This window comes from Zea mays, chromosome 3, assembly GCF_902167145.1.
Source record: "Zea mays cultivar B73 chromosome 3, Zm-B73-REFERENCE-NAM-5.0, whole genome shotgun sequence".
Classification (NCBI taxonomy): Eukaryota; Viridiplantae; Streptophyta; class Magnoliopsida; order Poales; family Poaceae; genus Zea; species Zea mays.
This window is the reverse complement of record NC_050098.1, coordinates 185,490,729-185,510,133: the sequence shown is the minus strand read 5'-3', so window position 1 is coordinate 185,510,133 and position 19,405 is coordinate 185,490,729.

Here is a 19,405-nt window from a genome sequence, read left to right as displayed (position 1 = left end):
TCTTTGGTAAGCCTTACACTTCACGTGAGCTCCCACCTTTGGCGAGTTCATGCACATTATTCCCCACAACTTGTTGAGCGATGAACGTATGTGAGCTCACTCTTGCTGTCTCACATACACCACAGGTCAAGACCAGGTACTGCAGGATGATGCTCATGGAGGATGCTGCGATGAGTTCGTGAGTGGTCTAGGTCGTCGTCTCCCAGTCAACTTTGGGTTGCTGGACCGTTGTCTCCTTATAATGTAACTATTATTTGTATAGAACTCCTGTTATATATAAAGATGTGACATTCGATCCTGTGCCACTTTACATCATATGTGTGAGACTTGGTCCCAGCATACCTGGTGTTTATGTTAGCGCCCGGGTTTTGGACCCCTAAAATCCGGGTGTTACAGTGTGCGTGTGTGTGCTGCGGATTTGTGTCTTGTGTGTGTTGCACTCCCAACCTTACTCCGTGCTTTCTTTGTGATCTCTATTGTAAGGGCGAGAGACTCCAAATTATGGAGATTCCTCGCAAACGGGAACAATACTCTAAAAGAAAAGACCGTGGTATTCAAGTTGATCATCGGATCACTTGAAAGGGGTTGAGTGCAACCCTCGTCCATTGGGACGCCACAACGTGGAAGTAGGCAAGTGTTACTTGGCCGAACCAGGGATGAAAATCGCGTGTCTCTTGTGTTGCTTTCTCTGTGATTGTCTGTGTTCGCAAGAGCTTGCCTCATAGACTTGATTAACTCGCACTAATATCTTTATAATCAAGTTTGTGGGAATTTAGTGTTTGATTTTACAGGATCACCTATTCACCCCCCCCCCTCTAGGTGCTCTCAGTAGTAGGCACCGATGTGGTCCCTAGTCTTCTCGGACTTGACCAGCACGAAGAAGTAACGGAAGACGGAAGTACAGGGGGCCACACCTACGAACATCTCACAGAGGTGGACGAAGATGGCCGCCTGGAGGATGGAGTGGGGCGTGAGGTGCTGAAGCTGAAGCCCGAACTCCTCCAGCAGCAGCAGAAAGAAGGGCGAGATCGGCAGTGCCAACTCGCAGGAGATGTAGGAAGTGAACAGAACGAACTCCCCGGCGGCAAGATCGCCGAGGGGGGCAGCGCCGGCATGGATTCTTCCGGTGAGCCCCAGCGCGCTCCACCCAAGCAGGCCACGCACCAGGTTAAGCGCTTCCTCAGACTGAAAGCGGACAGGGTGACCAAGCGAAGCCATGGCGTGTGCGGCGGTGCGAGCGGGGAGCAGAGGAGCATGAAGGCAAAGGGGCGCAAGTGATTGGGAGAGAATGTGAAAAGGTAACTGCTGTATGAGGGGTGAATCCTTTTTCAAGGGAACCTGAGTCCTTTTTAGGGAAACCCTTCCGCGCGCCCCTCAATAGCCGCAGGAAATCTCGCCCGACGGGCACCAAGGACCAAGGCAACCCAGTCCGTGACACGGGGGCCTGGGTCCACAAGTCATACAGTTTGTGTGCCAGACTTTGGGTGCGGAAAGAACGAACCGCCGCGCGCGCGCCTGTAGTGCGCCTCCTTGGGGCCGTTGCAGAAGACAAGCCCAGTCTATGACACGGGGGCCCGGGTCCACAAGTCATACGGTTTGTGTGCCGGACTTCGGGTGCGGAAAGAGCGAACCGTCGCGTGCGCCTGTAGTGCGCCTCCTTGGGGCCGCTGCAGAAGACAAAAGGTAATTTTTTAAACCAATGCAGCAGTAACGAGGCGCCCCGCGCGTGGCCCGGCAAAACCACCAGGCGTAGGGGCCCGTGGGTCAGTTAGACACGAGGACAGATATGGCAGTTGACATGACCGAAGGTGGATTGACGGTGGGTGTGTCAGCAGACGTGCTGAAACGGCGCGCCAATCATCAATCAGGCCATGTTGAGGCAAAGTACAAGCTTTGGCCCTACCTACAGACTCGCATCCTCCCCTAAGGTGGGCCCGCGGGCCACTGTCGGTACCCTGAAACTAGGGTACCCCTTACTACTGTATAAAGACGCAGTACCCACGCGACTATCTTTAGTCGCGTGGTAAAAGAGCTGTATGTGGGACCAGACCATGACTCGCCCCAGCCTCAGGCGACTACTCTGGGCCAGCAACAGTGCCTGACCCCACCACATGGGCGGGTCCGGGACAGCCACATGTCCAGAGAAAGTGATATACTCCAAGGCATCAACAGTGAGTCCGGATCCCCATGGGATAGTGCCGGACCCGTGCCGGACCCCTGTATATACGGTCCAGGCCTCCAAGTTTGACTTGGCCCAAGACCTCCACATGTGCGAACCGGACCCCTAGAATGGGATCCGGACCCCCCCTCGTATGGGATACGGGCCACCCACAGTGGGTTCCCAGGGTTCCAAGACAGAACATACCCGGATCTTAATCAGGACCTAGGTGGGGGTCCGGAGCCGACACGTGTCCAGACCCGGTCTGGTGGGATCCGGACCTTACACTTCTGCTCCCCGCTCAGGCAGAGACCCGACGCTGCCACGTGGCATACTACGTGCGACATAAGCCAACGGGCGGAACCTGGATGACGCCTCTGGGCTACGTGCGCCTTCGCATTCATTACGGATAAGGCGTCCCCCTGTCCATTCCACTGACTGGCGGCGTGCCCAGTCCACGATATGTGGTCCGCGCATTTACTCACACGTTACCATATCGCGGGCAATAACTCACCATTACTCGTGCGGGTTACTGCCTATCAATGCTGCATGGACTGCAGCCATCATGACTTCCGCTGATTACTCATGCGTTACTCTGTCAGCATTAGTTATTCACATAATGTATTTCTTCATTATGCCCCTGGGCCCGCATGTCGGGGCTCAGCATCCTTGTATGTGCCTCCCTTAAACTATAAAAGGGAAGGCACACAGCGTTACAAGGGACAGCCTTAGACAGGCTCACACACGCTCAATCACATACTCAATAATACTACTTACACATAGTGGAGGTAGGGTATTACGCTCTGGCGGCCTGAACCACTATAATCCCTCGTGTCCTCTTATGTTCATCCCGAATTCACCAAACATGCAACCGCTAGGCCCCCTCCTCATCTTAGGATTAGGGCGGGTGCATTCCGCCACCCGGCCGGTGGATTTCCCCACCGACAATATGAATGCCTGAGATACTTTCTTATTGATAATGGCTTCAAAGTTGAAAAAGTTGATCCTACACTCTTTACTAAAACAATTGACAAAGACTTGTTTATATGTCAAATTTATGTTGATGATATTATCTTTGGGTCTACTAACAAGTCATCTTGTGAAGAGTTTAGTAGGATCATGGTACAAAAAATTGAGATGTCCATGATGGGGGAGTTAAAGTATTTCCTCGGATTTCAAATCAAGCAACTCCAAGAGGACACCTTCATCAGCCAAACAAAGTACACTCAAGACATGCTCAAGAAGTTTGTAATGAAGGATGCCAATCCCATCAAGACTCCAATGGAGACAAATGGGCATCTTGACCTCGACACAGTAGGTAACTTCGTAGATCAAAAGGTATACCGGTCTATGATAGGTTCATTGCTTTACTTATGTTCTTCTAGACCGAATATTATGCTTTCTATATGCATGAGTGCAAGATTCCAAGCCGACCCTAAGGAATGCCACCTAAGGGCCATGAAAAGGATCTTGATATATTTAGTTCATACTCCTAGCTTTGGGACCCTAGGGGGCCTACCTTTGATCTTGTTGGGTATTCAGATGCTGATTATGTCAGATGTAAGGTTGACAGGAAGAGCACATCCGGGACTTGTCAGTTTCTAGGGCGATCCTTGGTTTCTTTGTCTTCAAAGAAACAAAGCTCAGTAGTTCTATCCACCGCCGAGGCCGAGTACATTTTTGCAGGGCATTGTTGTGCACAATTACTCTCGATGAGGCAAATCCTTAGGGACTATGGATACAAGTTGAGCAAAGTCCCTCTCCTATGTGACAATGGAAGTGCTATTCGCATGGCGGAGAATCCTGTTGAAAAAGCCGCACTAAGCACATAGACATCCGGTACCACTTCCTCAAAGACCACTTACAAAGGGGAGATATTGTTATTGACCATGTTAGCACCCACAAACAGTTAGCCGATATCTTCACCAAGCCCTTGGATGAAAAGAGATTTTGTGAGCATAGGAATGAACTGAATATCTTAGATTATTGGAACCTTGATTGAAATACTGCACACATTGCTCATTTCATACCTTTGATCATGGCATGTCTCTTTCATTTGGTACAAATGCATATGTGTAACACCTCAGGTGTTACCATGGCTAGAGCACACCTTGGCACCAAGGACTGTGATCACATGTGGCAGAAACTTAAGGAGCAAAAGTGTGAGGGCTTTGGAAACTAGGTTTTAACCAAGAGATGTGAGTGACCAAAAGCATTTCCCTAGTTGAGTGCAACTATCACTTTGGACAAGGGGGGAGAAAACCCTAGACCTCTCTTGAACCCTATCTTCCAAAGCCATGGATAAGAGGGGGGAAAGGGTGAACAAATGTGCAAAACATGAGTAACCTTTAACCAAACCTTAAGTAACCTTGTAACCAGCAATTAGGGGAGGGAAACATTGCAAAAAGACCCCTGGAGAAACCCCAAATCAAATCTCCAAGTGGAGAGAGAGCTAGAGCTCTCTATTTCTCTCTAAGTTAAAAACTACACCTACACTAAAGATCAGTCGTGTTTACCTCGAAGCTGGCATCAAATCCACCTATGTTCTATACCAAAAATTTGGCATACCACCCAAGGCACCCACTGGAAAAAGTTGAGCCCGAGACTTGGACGTTTGACATGCCTTGGCATGGTTTTTGTCGCGAAGTGGGCAGTGTGACACACCCGATTTGGCGACCGAAGATCTCCCTACCTAGGCCATATCTGCCATGGCAGCTCACGGATGAGAGATAGCCCTAGGTGCCAGGAAAAGACTCGCGCCAGATTTTTGCCAAGATTCGCACGTTTGCGACTTGGGTGAGCTGTGGAACATGAGCAGAAGAAAAGCTCCACGTGTTCAACGCGCTCTGTGTGCGCCAGAGCACGCCCGCGCGCGCCCCGCGTCGCGCCAACGGCCAGCCAGTGCCCTGGCCCGCGCCCGCGCCTATAAAGCCCGCTCAGGCGTCGACTGCACTCTTCCGCGCACCCTCAAGCCTCACTGGAGCTCAGTTCACCGCCGTTTGCCCGTGCGCGGCGTGTCCGCGGCCACCCAAGCCACTGCCGTCGTAGACCGGCCAGCCCAGCCTTTCCCGACCCCGTCCAACCCTCGGAGACGAGTGTGCACAACTCAGTGAAGCTCCCCGAGCGGGGAATCGAAGCCTGCTTCGCCGGAGAGGCCAGTCCACGGTCGCCGGAGTTCACAACCCAGACGGAGTTCGTGGACCGGGTAATCCACTCAACCATTTTCCGATTCCTTGTACACACGGTCTCTACATTACCCCATGAAGCTCACCGTGCCCTTGGATTGAACCAGATCGCCGTGGTTTGGCCGGTACACTCGCCGCCGACGAGAACACCCGCCTGCGCACGTGGACCGAGCGATTCCGGCCATCCCCGCCATCGAGCCGCACCTCGCTGTGACCGCCAGAGCCTCCCCGAGCCAACCCTGCCCTTGGCTGGACCTATCTCGCCGCCGGTAAGCCGCGCCACCCTTTTCTTTCCCGCGGGTACTGTTTACATTGGGGGAAGGACTGCGGGTGAGAGGAAGAGAAGGTCAGGGGGCTTTTTCAACTGTCAGCGACCCAGGGAACAGTGGCGCAGGGGTAGATTTGTGCGAGTTGATTCAGTCTAAACCCAGGGGCCTTGGTGTAAACTGTTTTTCCAGGAAACTCTTATTAAATCTTTTTTTTAAATTGAACAGAAGCTTTAAAAATTCATAACTTCTGTTTAGTTCATCCAAATTTGGTCAAACCAATTTTGTCAGACTCTAAATAATGTAACCTACTTAAGAAAAATACAAAACCCCTATGTACTGTAGAAAACTATAAGGTTCTGACTTAAGTATAGTTTTGGCCAAAAGCTCAATAATAGAAATAAAAATAGTTGTACTATTTGGCTAGGGTTAGAAAATTTTGGAGAAGTTTATGTCCACCTACTGACCTAATTAAAAATGCTAAACCTCTCTGACCACCCCATTAAGTTAGTTTTTACCCTTCATTTTACATTATGCTTAAGTTTAAGAAAAATAGAAAATATGATTTAAATAATGAACCAGAGGGCACCCCTATTTTTGTTAGGATACTTATTCAATATGGTTCACTGGAAAAATCTATCATACCCTGGTTGAGTATAAGATAAGTGGGATACCTTTTATTTGAATAAAACAAGGAAAACTTAGAAAAACCCTACAAAAATAACCCCAAGGTAAAAACACCCCAACCCTTGGGATAACAAAAGTTTTGTTAATAAGAACTTAGGAAAAATACGAAATCTGCTGTTTGATATTTTTCAAATAATAATGTAGTAGAAAGTGCCTTTTTGACATTTAACTTTAGAAAATCATAACTAAATGACCATCCCTTAGCTTTCTGTGATTTTTTGCACAGAAGCCTATTATTGCTATTAGATGCCAGCAAAAATAACCTTTAGGACAGAACCCACCCCTAATTAGGAGATGTAGAGTAAGTGGCCCATTTTACACCACTCTTGTTATTTTTGTCTAAAGCATAGCCTTTATATTTTAAGCCTCAAATTCTTAAAACAGACTAGAATAGCAAATGGCAACCCACTGGAATTTTTATGGAATTTTCGGAAAATAGTAAACCAATGTCGTAGTTCAAACCTACCCTAGAAACCATAAATAGAAAATAAAGAAAAGGGAAGGTGAATAACAGAAAATCAGTGCCATCCTAAAAACTCTTTATAACTTGTCCACTGAAGTATATAAAAAGGCAATACTAATTCCCTATGATTATCCTCGACAATAAAAACCTAAGCCTAAAAAGTAATAAGCATAACCCACTGGAAGCCCCGCATGACCCAGAAACCCTAAGTTACTATTTAACTTAGTTTTATTTTTAGCATAATGTTATTAATCCTACATAATCATGACATACATGTTCATTGCATTCGATAGACTGTAACCTTGCTGACAGAGAGTACGTCCTCGTGCCGGATCAAGGAGCTGCTCAGGAGGTAGCCCCAGATCCAGCACCAGAGCCTGCACCAGAGGACCTGTCTGCCACTGCTTTAGAAGGCAAGCCCCGGTTTATGTATAACCTGTTATTTATGCTATTTTACTTCACCTAATGATTGTAGGATTGATTGTGCACTTAGGTGTAGGAATTGTTTGAAACCCTAGTTGCATGATCTCAGGAATCCTATTGAGATGGATACTAGTATGCTAGGACGAGTAACTGCTTTATTAATTAGGATTTCGGTAGAAGTCGAGTGATTTTCTAGCACTCGCGCGAGATCAGGAAATTGGTTGTATCCACTTTCTTATCATAATGATGCTGGTTGTAGGCAACAATCCATGGGGATTGGTTGTCTACGGGATAAAAATTTGAATAAGGATTATGGTGTGGTACCGTGAGTCAAGCGTTTGAACGTACTAAGCACATGCCGAGAAATATGGTAAATCGGTAAGCCTAGTACCTGAGTGAACCTGGCAGTGGACATATCCCCTCACACCACCTGAGACGTGGTCTCCCATTCCGGTTATGGTGGGTACAAGTGCGGTCACTGCACGACGGCAGTCGGGGTCAGTGAGGCATTGTACGCCAAGGCGGTGAGCCCTGATCTACTGACGGGGAATCGATGGGGACGGTTGATGTGTGTGGGGACGGAGTGCCCCTACATGTCGTGTGTTTAGGTTTACCTTGCAAGGTTTAAAACTCGATTCGAATCGTCTGCTTCTCGCAGCTAATGAGACTGCTTGATCCATGCTGCTACATTGAGTAATAAGTGGAATTGTGCTGAGATGATACAAGATGTTGATTGCTAAAAATGTTTGCTACTATGTATGAGTAGATAGTACATATTTAGCCTTAAGAGAGTCACACTTAAATTGGCAAAGTTAAAACTTGACTTAGAAACTCAGCTAGTGCTTTTGGCAACCAAACCCCACAGCCAAACAGTTGCATGTCTAGAGGTAGAGGAGTAGACTCCTCACACCAGGTAAGTCTAGCTGAGTATTAGTATACTCAGCCTTGCTTGTGGCATAAATTTTACAAGTTCTCTGGAGGACATGGTTGCTGGAGTGACTTGGCCGTCCATCTTGCCACCGGGTTGGATTGTCGAGTGGGACCCCGCCTCGGCTGAGGAGGAGCATGAGGAGTGATGGGACAGGCTTCCCCATCCTTCCATTTATTTATCGTTAGTTTTATTCTGCTGCACTCAAACAATGATGACTACTTTTGCAAAACCCCGATGGTGATGTAATAATTTAATACTCTTACATGCATGGTTTTATGCTTTATTGTATTTGCTCTGTGACTCACCATCGAGTGAGATTGTGGTACTTGATCCTGTCAGTGGCCATGTCGGACTAGATCCGAGGGATTGACGGGTTATTCCCATTTAAGTGTGGTCTAGCCTCTAAGGCGGGACTTAGGCACTTAAGTTGGAATAATTCGGGCAGTTCCGCCACAGCTGGTATCGGAGCTTGTACCACCACAGAGGAATCAATAAAATGTAAATACCATCATTTTCCAAAATAAAATTTGATAGAAACAATGTTGGATAGATAGTAGAACGAGCAGGATAGACCTAGGACGTGAAGCCTTAGGGTGATAGAAGGGTAGCTAGGTGGCTAAGTGATTAGGCCCTACAGGCCACCTTAAGGGATGGGAGTTCTTCCCTATCCCCTTATAATGGTGAGGTCATTCAAGACGAGCATGCATGCATTTCTAAATTACACAAATGGATATTTGAGTAAAGACTTAAAAACAAGATAATAACCAACTAGGTCCCCAGTACCTTTTTTATTTAACTAGAGAAAGGCTGAGTTTTATTTTTCTTGTTCTTTTTATAATTCTTTTTCTTTTACTTACGCTTAACCGTACACAGATGACTTCCCACAGATCCTCAAAGGACGGAAATGCACTATCCCACACTGACGGGCTTGCGCGAGAGGGCTTTCCCCGCATTTTGTGGGAGGTACTTCAGGGGGCCGGATACACGACACCCCCTCAGTACGCGGTGCAGCAGTTCGAGAAGCACCGAGTGCCCCGCTGTAGGGTGAGGATGACCTTGGAGCCTCATCCCCTGTAGCCAGGCTGGCGCTCTTTGGACTCCGAGTCTTTTGGATACCGAGCTGAGGACACGATCGAGGCGATCGCTCTACATGGATTGACCACTTTCTCCGGATTCCATCCTTTGGAGCTGGCTACCCACCCCATTGGCTTGTTCCCCGCCGAAAGGGAGGACGACCCAATGTGGAAGGATAGGGTGGAGCATGCCAAGGATATCTAGGCCATCTACCCAGGACAGACTGCGCACTTGACCGTACGGTGCATGAATGCTCTGTACCGTCTGCAAGTGATGCGCGGTGAGGCGATGTCCCATCTAATGGCACTATTGGAGGCGACAAAGATTACTTTGGACAACAGGGAGGAGCTTGTGGTTGATCTGTCCACTGAAATGGTGGAAAAGGACTTGCAGGTGGAGCAGCTATCCACGGATATCCAAGAGTTGGAGGAACTAGTGGGCACCAGGGAGAACACCATCGAGGTTCTCGAGGATCAGCTCATTAACACCCAGCAGCAGCTTGCCGAGGCTAATGAGCACCTGGATATGCATCACCAGGAGATCCAGGACATGGAGGCCAACGAGGACGTCGACATCGAGGGAGGAGAGGAGCCTGTCTCTAGTGTGGACACTGCTGGCTCAGGGAGACCACCTTCCCCCGAGTCGAGTGTTGCCTCGTTCGCTCACTAGGTGTTCAGGACAGAGTTAGAAGTCGGATGGTAGGACTCCTCGCAGCTAGCTTAACTTTTGCACCCTTGGGGTACTAGGCTAGATAGAGTTGAGTCTTTTTGGGACAATTGATGTAATCCTGATAAACTCTCTTGGAAGCATGTTTGATGGATGCTGTTATCAGTTTTAAATTTGGAAGGAAAAAAATTTATGCCTTTTTAAAATCCTTTTGTTGAAGTTGGAGTCTATCATTTTGCTTTTGACTCTTTTCGCCGCGATTAAATCTTGAACTTGGAGATATGGTGTTAAGTATGTATGTGGTTTTTCAGATGGCCGGGAGGCAGCGTCGTGGCCAGAATGAGCGCGTTCCTCCACCGCCGCCACCGCCTCCCACTCTGCAGGAGCTGATGGCTCGGCAGAATGAGATCTTGAGGCAGCTAGCTCAGCGTCAGCCACCACCTCAGCACTATGGTGGTGGAGACCATCAGCGTCACCCCGCGGCAGCTACCTACCAGGAGTTCCTCAGTACCCAGCCCCCATTGTTCACAAGGGCAGAGGATCCACTTGATGCAGATGTGTGGTTGCGAGTAGTGGAGTCCAAATTCCCGCTACTCCATGGAGCTTGCTCAGAGGTCACTAAAGTCAGGTTCGCCACCCAGCAGCTTCACGGACCCGCAAGGACTTGGTGGGATCATTTTCTTGCTATGCAGCCAGAGGACCGAGAGGTGGAGTGGAGAGAGTTCAAGGCAACTTTCAGGGGACACCACATACCAGCCGAGATTATGGACCGAAAGCTCAATGAGTTTCTGGCACTCACTCAGGGCAACAGGACAGTGTTGCAGTATGCCCAGGCTTTTAACGACTTGTGCCAATATGCTGGATATCACGCAGACACGGATGAGAAGAAGAGAGACAGGTTCAGGAGGGGGCTCAGCACTAAGCTCCGTGACCGTCTCAACACCGTCAGGGCTAACAGTTACAATGAGTTGGTCAATATGGTTATCTCCCAGGAGGATTGCATTACAGCTCGACAGGCAGAAAAGAAGAGGAAGAACCCTGTGGCAGGACCCTTAGCTCAGCCACAACGCTTCAGGATTGTGTCCGACACTCAGAGCAGGGGACCCCAGCAGCAGCAAGGAAGATGGGTGATCCGACCACAGCAGCAGTAGCAGCAGGCACCCAACCGCACCCAGTTTCCAGCTCAGAAGAACAATCAGCAGCATCAGTACCGCCAGGCGAATGACAACAGGTGTTTCACGTGTGGCAACACCGGACACTATGCCAAGAATTGCCCCCGGAACCAGCAGAGGCAGGGGCAGAATGTTAATCAGAATCAGGGCAAGAGGCAGAAGGTGCAAGTGAGGCAGGGCAGGCTGAACTTCACCACCATGGCTGATATTCCAGAGGGAGCACCCGTCATGACCGGTATCTTTACAGTTTTGAACTATCCTGCCATTATTCTTTTTGATTCTGGTGCATCGCATAGTTTTATCAATGCCAAATTTTGTGCCAAGTGCCAATTACCTTTTCACCACACCAATGGGGGTATCACAATTTCAACACCATTAGGCAGGGTTGCCACTTACCAAATTAACAAGAATGTGTCTATAAAGTTTGGTAGTCTGATAATTAAAACCAACCTCCTCATTTTGGGTTTGGAGAGTGTGGATATCATATTGGGAACTAACTGGTTGACCAAACATCAGGCTGTGATTGATATTGCAGCTAGGGCCATTGAGGTGCACTCACCAACTTGTGGTGAAACTACACTATATTTGCCCGACCAGGGATGCACCCGTTCTTGTGCCTTTGTTATGTTAGAATCCCCAGTAGAAAAGATCCCAGTGGTCTGTGACTATCCGGATGTGTTTCCAGATGAATTGTCAGGGATGCCACCTGACCGAGACATTGAGTTCGCAATTGAGTTGCAACCCGGGACTGCTCCTATCTCCAAGAGACCCTATAGGATGCCTCCCGCGGAATTGGCAGAACTGAAAAAGCAATTGCAAGAGTTGTTGGATAAGGGGTTCATTCGCCCAAGTACTTCACCATGGGGATGTCCTGCCTTATTCGTGAAGAAAAAGGATGAGAGTTTGAGGATGTGTGTTGACTACCGCCCTCTCAATGCGGTGACTATCAAGAACAAATACCCGCTACCCCGCATTGATGTTCTGTTTGATCAGTTAGTGGGAGCCAAGGTATTCTCCAAGATAGACCTTCGCTCAGGTTACCATCAGATCAAGATCCGTGCCAGCGATATCCCCAAGACGGCTTTCTCTACCAGATATGGGCTGTATTAGTTTTTGGTGATGTCCTTTGGGCTGACCAACGCCCCGGCTTATTTCATGTACCTGATGAACTCAGTGTTTATGCCAGAGTTGGATAAGTTCGTGGTCGTTTTCATTGATGATATTCTGGTCTATTCCAAGAATGAAGACGAACATACTGAGCACCTGCACATCGTGCTTCAGCGACTGCGTGATCATCGTCTTTATGCTAAGTTGTCTAAATGTGAATTCTGGCTGAAGGAGATTAAATTCTTGGGTCACACAATTTCTCAGGATGGGATATCAGTTGATCCTGAGAAGGTGCAGGAGGTGATGGATTGGAAACCCCCGACTATAGTGAAGCAAATTCGGAGTTTTCTGGGATTGGCAGGGTATTATCGACGATTTATTCCGGATTTCTCCAGGATTGCCAAACCAATGACTGAACTGCTGAAGAAAGGAGTCAAGTATGATTGGAGCCAAAAGTGCGAGGATGCCTTTCATACTTTGAGGCAGCATTTGACAACAGCCCAGTGCTGGCTCAACCTGACAACACCAAGCCATTTGAAGTTTATTGTGATGCTTCTGGTACGGGATTGGGATGTGTCTTGATGCAACATAACAGAGTCATTGCTTATGCTTCCCGAGCACTCAGGCCCCATGAGCAGAACTACCCTACGCATGATTTGGAGTTGGCAGCTGTGGTTCATGCTCTTAAGATATGGAGACACTACTTGATGGGAGCTCACTGTAACATCTACACGGATCATAAGAGCCTCAAATACATCTTCACTCAGGCAGATCTGAACATGAGGCAGAGGAGATGGTTGGAGTTAATCAAGGACTATGATTTGGAGGTGCACTACCATCCGGGCAAAGCAAATATTGTGGCAGATGCCTTGAGCAGAAAGGCCCAGTGCAATTGTATGAGCATGGATGCAAGGGTTATCACCCTGTGTGATGAATTGTGCAAGCTGAACCTGGAAGTTGTTCCTTCCGGTGAATTAAAATATATCTCGGTGGAGCCCACATTGCAAGAGCAAATAGTCAGGGCACAGGTTGAGGATAAGGGTGTTCAGGTTATCAAAGACATGATAAAGCAAAAGGCAGAAAAATACAAGTGTTTCCGATAGGACAGCAAGGGAATTTTATGGTTTGGAGATTGATTGGTTGTTCCCAGGGACCCTGAGCTCAGAAAGAAGATACTGGATGAAGCTCACCTTTCCAAATTTTCCATGCACCCTGGAAGCAACAAGATGTACCATGATCTCAGAACTTTATATTGGTGGACCAGAATGAAGAGGGAAATTGCCAAGTACGTATCTGAGTGTGACACCTGCCAGAGGATAAAAGCTAGTCACTTGAAGGCAGCAGGCCCTTTACAACCCCTTCCCATACCATCTTGGAAATGGGAGGACATTTGCATGGACTTTATAGTGGGATTGCCCAATACATCCAGGCACCATGATTCTATTTGGGTTATTGTGGACAGATTGACTAAGACTGCTCATTTCTTACCAGTGCACACCACCCACAGGACAGGAAGTATGCAGAGATCTACATTGACCAAATAGTTCGTCTGCATGGGATACCAAGGACTATAGTCTCGGACAGAGGAGCACCATTTGTGGCACGATTTTGGGAGCAATTGCAGGAATCACTTGGGACCCAGGTCATACGAAGCTCAGCCTATCATCCCCAAACCGATGGCCAGACAGAAAGGGTGAATCAGATTTTGGAAGACATGTTGCGGGCATGTGCACTACATTACGGAAAGGATTGGGACAAGTGTCTTTCCTTGGCAGAGTTTTCTTACAATAACAGTTATCAGTCCAGTCTGAAGATGGCACCTTTTGAGGCATTATATGGGAGAAGGTGTAGGACCCCACTGAATTGGTCTCAAGCAGGAGAGAGGGAAATTTTTGGGCCGGATTTGGTACTTGAAGCAGAGGCAAAGGTCAGAATCATCAAGAAGAACCTAGAAGCTGCTTAGGCCAGGCAAAAGAGCTATCATGATAAGAGGCGGAAGCCTCTACAGCTTGAGGTGGGAGATCATGTTTATCTTAAGGTGTCACCCACCAAGGGTGTCCAGAGATTTGGGATCAAGGGCAAGTTAGCTCCTCGCTACATTGGACCCTACGAGATCAAGGAAGCTTGTGGACCCGTAGCCTATCAACTGGAATTGCCACCTCACATGTCAGCAGTTCACAATGTGTTCCATGTATCTCAGCTGCGGAAATGTGTTCGCCTACCCACTGAGGTGCTGCCAGAACCAGACATCGAGATAGAACCAGACTTGTCCTATCAAGAGTACCCCATCAAGGTATTAGATCAGAAGGAGAGGTCAACTCGGGCAAGGTCAGTCAGAATGTATAAGGTTCAGTGGAGTTACCATTCAGCAGAAGAAGCTACATGGGAGACTGAGGATTTTCTACGCTCTCGCTTCCCCGACTTTCTGTCCAAAGGAGTCGGTACGTAACCCCAAAACCCCACCCCCACCTGCCCTTTGAACTCAATTATAAGAAAAACTTAGATAACAAGGATAGTCTAAGTTGTGGATTTAACTTAAGAAGGGCTTCCTTCTGAAGTTGCAAAGAGAATGACATTCGAAGAGCAGTTAACAAGAGAAACTTGAGTATAAAGAAAGAGTAGCACACCAACACACCTTCAAGCACCCCTCCAAGGACTCTACCTAAATCTCGGGACGAGATTTCTTTAAGGGGGAGGGCTGTAACACCTCAGGTGTTACCATGGCTAGAGCACACCTTGGCACCAAGGACTGTGATCACATGTGGCAGAAACTTAAGGAGCAAAAGTGTGAGGGCTTTGGAAACTAGGTTTTAACCAAGAGATGTGAGTGACCAAAAGCATTTCCCTAGTTGAGTGCAACTATCACTTTGGACAAGGGGGGAGAAAACCCTAGACCTCTCTTGAACCCTATCTTCCAAAGCCATGGATAAGAGGGGGGAAAGGGTGAGCAAATGTGCAAAACATGAGTAACCTTTAACCAAACCTTAAGTAACCTTGTAACCAGCAATTAGGGGAGGGAAACATTGCAAAAAGACCCCTGGAGAAACCCCAAATCAAATCTCCAAGTGGAGAGAGAGCTAGAGCTCTCTATTTCTCTCTAAGTTAAAAACTACACCTACACTAAAGATCAGTCGTGTTCACCTCGAAGCTGGCATCAAACCCACCTATGTTCTATACCAAAAATGTGGCATACCACCCAAGGCACCCACTGGAAAAAGCTGAGCCCGAGACTTGGACGTTTGACATGCCTTGGCATGGTTTTTGTCGCGAAGTGGGCAGTGTGACACACCCGATTTGGCGACCGAAGATCTCCCTACCTAGGCCATATCTACCATGGCAGCTCACGGATGAGAGACAGCCCTAGGTGCCAGGAAAAGACTCGCGCTGGATTTTTGCCAAGATTCGCACGTTTGCGACTTGGGTGAGCTGTGGAACACGGGCAGAAGAAAAGCTCCACGTGTTCGACGCGCTCTGTGTGCGCCAGAGCACGCTCGCGCGTGCCCCACGTCGCGCCAACGGCCAGCCGGTGCCCTAGCCCGCGCCTATAAAGCCCGCTCAGGCGTCGACTGCACTCTTCCGCGCACCCTCAAGCCTCACCGGAGCTCAGTTCACCGCCATTTGCCCGTGCGCGGCGTGTCCGCGGCCACCCGAGCCACTGCCGCCGTAGACCGGCCAGCCCAGCCTTTACCGACCCCGTCCAACCCTCGGAGACGAGTGTGCACAACTCAGTGAAGCTCCCCGAGCGGGGAATCGAAGCCTGCTTCGCCGGAGAGGCCAGTCCACGGTCACCGGAGTTCACAACCCCGTCGGAGTACGTGGACCGGGTAATCCACTCAACCATTTTCCGATTCCTTGTACACACGGTCTGTACATTACCCCGTGAAGCTCACCGTGCCCTTGGATTGAACCAGATCGCCGTGGTTTGGCCGGTACACTCGCCGCCGACGAGAACACCCGCCTGCGCACGTGGACCGAGCGATTCCGGCCATCCCCGCCATCGAGCCGCACCTCGCTGTGACCGCCAGAGCCTCCTCGAGCCAACCCTGCCCTTCGCCAGACCTATCTCACCGCCGGTAAGCCGCGCCACCCTTTTCTTTCCCGCGGGTACTGTTTACATTGGGGGAAGGACTGCGGGTGAGAGGAAGAGAAGGTCAGGGGGCTTTTTGAACTGTCAGCGACCCAGGGGAACAGTGGCGCAGGGGTAGATTTGTGCGAGTTGATTCAGTCTAAACCCAGGGGCCTCAGTGTAAACTGTTTTTCCAGGAAACTCTTATTAAATCTTTTTTTAAATTGAACAGAAGCTTTAAAAATTCATAACTTCTGTTTAGTTCATCCAAATTTGGTCAAACCAATTTTGTCAGACTCTAAATAATGTAACCTACTTAAGAAAAATACAAAACCCCTATGTACTGTAGAAAACTATAAGGTTCTGATTTAAGTATAGTTTTGGCCAAAAGCTCAATAATAGAAAGAAAAATAGTTGTACTATTTGGCTAGGGTTAGAAAAATTTGGAGAAGTTTATGTCCACCTACTGACTTCATTAAAAATGCTAAACCTCTCTGACCACCCCATTAAGTTAGTTTTTACCCTTCATTTTACATTATGCTTAAGTTTAAGAAAAATAGAAAATGTGATTTAAATAATGAACCAGAGGGCACCCCTATTTTTGTTAGGATACTTATTCAATATGGTTCATTGGAAAAATCTATCATACCCTGGTTGAGTATAAGATAAGTGGGATACCTTTTATTTGAATAAAACAAGGAAAACTTAGAAAAACCCTACAAAAATAACCCCAAGGTAAAAACACCCTAACCCTTGGGATAACAAATGTTTTGTTAATAAGAACTTATAAAAAATATGAAATCTGCTGTTTGACATTTTTCAAATAATAATGTAGTAGAAAGTGCCTTTTGACATTTAACTTTAGAAAATCATAACTAAATGACCATGCCTTAGCTTTCTGTGATTTTTTGCACAGAAGCCTATTATTGCTATTAGATGCCAGCAAAAATAACCTTTAGGACAGAACCCACCCCTAATTAGGAGATGTAGAGTAAGTGGCCCATTTTACACCACTCTTTAAAGCATAGCCTTTATATTTTAAGCCTCAAATTCTTAAAACAGGCTAGAATAGCAAATGGCAACCCACTGGAATTTTTATGGAATTTTTGGAAAATAGTAAACCAATGTCGTAGTTCAAACCTACCCTAGAAACCATAAATAGAAAATAAAGAAAAGGGAAGGTGAATAACAGAAAATCAGTGCCATCCTAAAAACTCTTTATAACTTGTCCACTGAAGTATATAAAAAGGCAATACTAATTCCCTATGATTATCATCGATAATAAAAACCTAAGCCTAAAAAGTAATAAGCATAACCCACTGGAAGCCCCGCATGACCAAGAAACCCTAAGTTACTATTTAACTTAGTTTTCTTTTTAGCATAATGTTATTAATCCTGCATAATCATGACATACATGTTCATTGCATTCGATAGACTGTAACCTTGCTGACGGAGAGTACGTCCTCGTGCCGGAGCAAGGAGCTGCTCAGGAGGTAGCCCCAGATCCAGCACCAGAGCCTGCACCAGAGGACCTGCCTGCCACTGCTTTGGAAGGCAAGCCCCGGTTTATGCATAACCTGTTATTTATGCTATTTTACTTCACCTAATGATTGTAGGATTGATTGTGCACTTAGGTGTAGGAATTGTTTGAAACCCTAGTTGCATGATCTCAGGAATCCTATTGAGATGGATACTAGTATGCTAGGACGAGTAGCTGCTTTATTAATTAGGATTTCGGTAGAAGTCGAGTGATTTTCTAGCACTCGCGCGAGATCAGGAAATTGGTTGTATCCACTTTCTTATCATAATGATGCTGGTTGTAGGCAACAATCCATGGGGATTGGTTGTCTACGGGATAAAAATTTGAATAAGGATTATGGTGTGGTACCGTGAGTCAAGCGTTTGAACGTACTAAGCACATGCCGAGAAATATGGTAAATCGGTAAGCCTAGTACCTGAGTGAACCTGGCAGTGGACATATCCCCTCACGCGACCTGAGACGTGGTCTCCTATTCCGGTTATGGTGGGTACAAGTGCGGTCACTGCACGACGGCAGTCGGGGTCAGTGAGGCATTGTACGCCAAGGCGGTGAGCCCTGATCTGCTGACGGGGAATCGATGGGGACGGTTGATGTGTGTGGGGACGGAGTGCCCCTACATGTCGTGTGTTTAGGTTTACCTTGCAAGGTTTAAAACTCGATTCGAATCGTCTGCTTCTCGCAGCTAATGAGACTGCTTGATCCATGCTGCTACATTGAGTAATAAGTGGAATTGTGCTGAGATGATACAAGATGTTGATTGCTAAAAATGTTTGCTACTATGTATGAGTAGATAGTACATATTTAGCCTTAAGAGAGTCACACTTAAATTGGCAAAGTTAAAACTTGACTTAGAAACTCAGCTAGTGCTTTTGGCAACCAAACCCCACAGCCAAACAGCTGCATGTCTAGAGGTAGAGGAGTAGACTCCTCACACCGGGTAAGTCTAGCTGAGTATTAGTATACTCAGCCTTGCTTGTGGCATAAATTTTACAGGTTCTCTGGAGGACATGGTTGCTGGAGTGACTTGGCCGTCCATCTTGCCACCGGGTTGGACTGTCGAGTGGGACCCCGCCTCGGCTGAGGAGGAGCATGAGGAGTGATGGGACAGGCTTCCCCATCCTTCCATTTATTTATCGTTAGTTTTATTCCGCTGCACTCAAACAATGATGACTACTTTTGCAAAACTCCGATGGTGATGTAATAATTTAATACTCTTACATGCATGGTTTTATGCTTTATTGTATTTGCTCTGTGACTCACCATCGAGTGAGATTGTGGTACTTGATCCTGTCAGTGGCCGTGTCAGACTAGATCCGAGGGATTGACGGGTTATTCCCATTTAAGTGTGGTCTAGCCTCTAAGGCGGGACTTAGGCACTTAAGTTGGAATAATTCGGGCAGTTCCGCCACAATATGTTTTATTCTTCTTGTGCCAAAGCTAAGACTAATATGCTTCCAAATGTATTTCCATAGTTAGTCTTAGATATTGAAAGCGAAATGGAGTTGAAGGAAAAGGCAAAGCTTCCACTGCATCTCCGTCTGTATCAAATATACTTTGTCCAACTCATGTACTTGAATTCATATCTTTCTTGTTAAAGGCCTCATAATTCTTCGTTTTTGGCGCTTAATGCCAAAGGGGAGAAATTAATAGGCCAAAGCAAAAGGATC